The sequence below is a fragment of the Lottia gigantea genome (genome assembly GCF_000327385.1).
Source record: "Lottia gigantea unplaced genomic scaffold LOTGIsca_52, whole genome shotgun sequence".
Taxonomy (NCBI): Eukaryota; Metazoa; Mollusca; class Gastropoda; family Lottiidae; genus Lottia; species Lottia gigantea.
This window is the reverse complement of record NW_008709781.1, coordinates 410354-410990: the sequence shown is the minus strand read 5'-3', so window position 1 is coordinate 410990 and position 637 is coordinate 410354.

Sequence of the window (637 nt, the reverse complement as noted above, 5' to 3'; positions counted from 1 at the left end):
CTGATTAATCTGGATCTAAACGACATGGGCTCAGCTTCCGATTCGACTAGGGACTTTTGTGTCTTGTAATTTACTTATACAATAGACTTATCTATTGCTAGGCCAGAGACTCGTCTCAATACACCCTAACACCAAAAAACACTGGGTTTTACCATCAAGAAATAATATGAGTTTCGATACCAGGTAAAAGATACGTGTTAATTTGTTTAAAGTTAATTAAAAAATATTCTTGTTCTGGTAACATGTAAATTTGAAAGAACCACCCTAGGTGACCTAGTAGTAAACTTCTTCAGTGATCTTATTATTTCATCTGCAATAAAACCATCATAAACTATACTAAGGTTAACAGTCTGACGGCAAGGTAAAAATAAACACAACCTCGCCAAAATAAAATGTCTTTTCTTTACATAGTGAAATCCTTGATTGAGTTCACGGGTGGGGCAAATAACTCTCGTTGTTTTGACAAATTGAAGCTGATTTTCTGTTAATCCATATGGTGAATGTTGGAGAATAATTTTAAGCTCTAATGAGGCCCACGCCAAAACCGAGGAGGAACTACTATTTTGATCCTTTGAAAGGTACCTCTCGTACCCGCAGAAGACCCGGTGAGTTATTTCCTTAGATTCTTTTTCGGGTA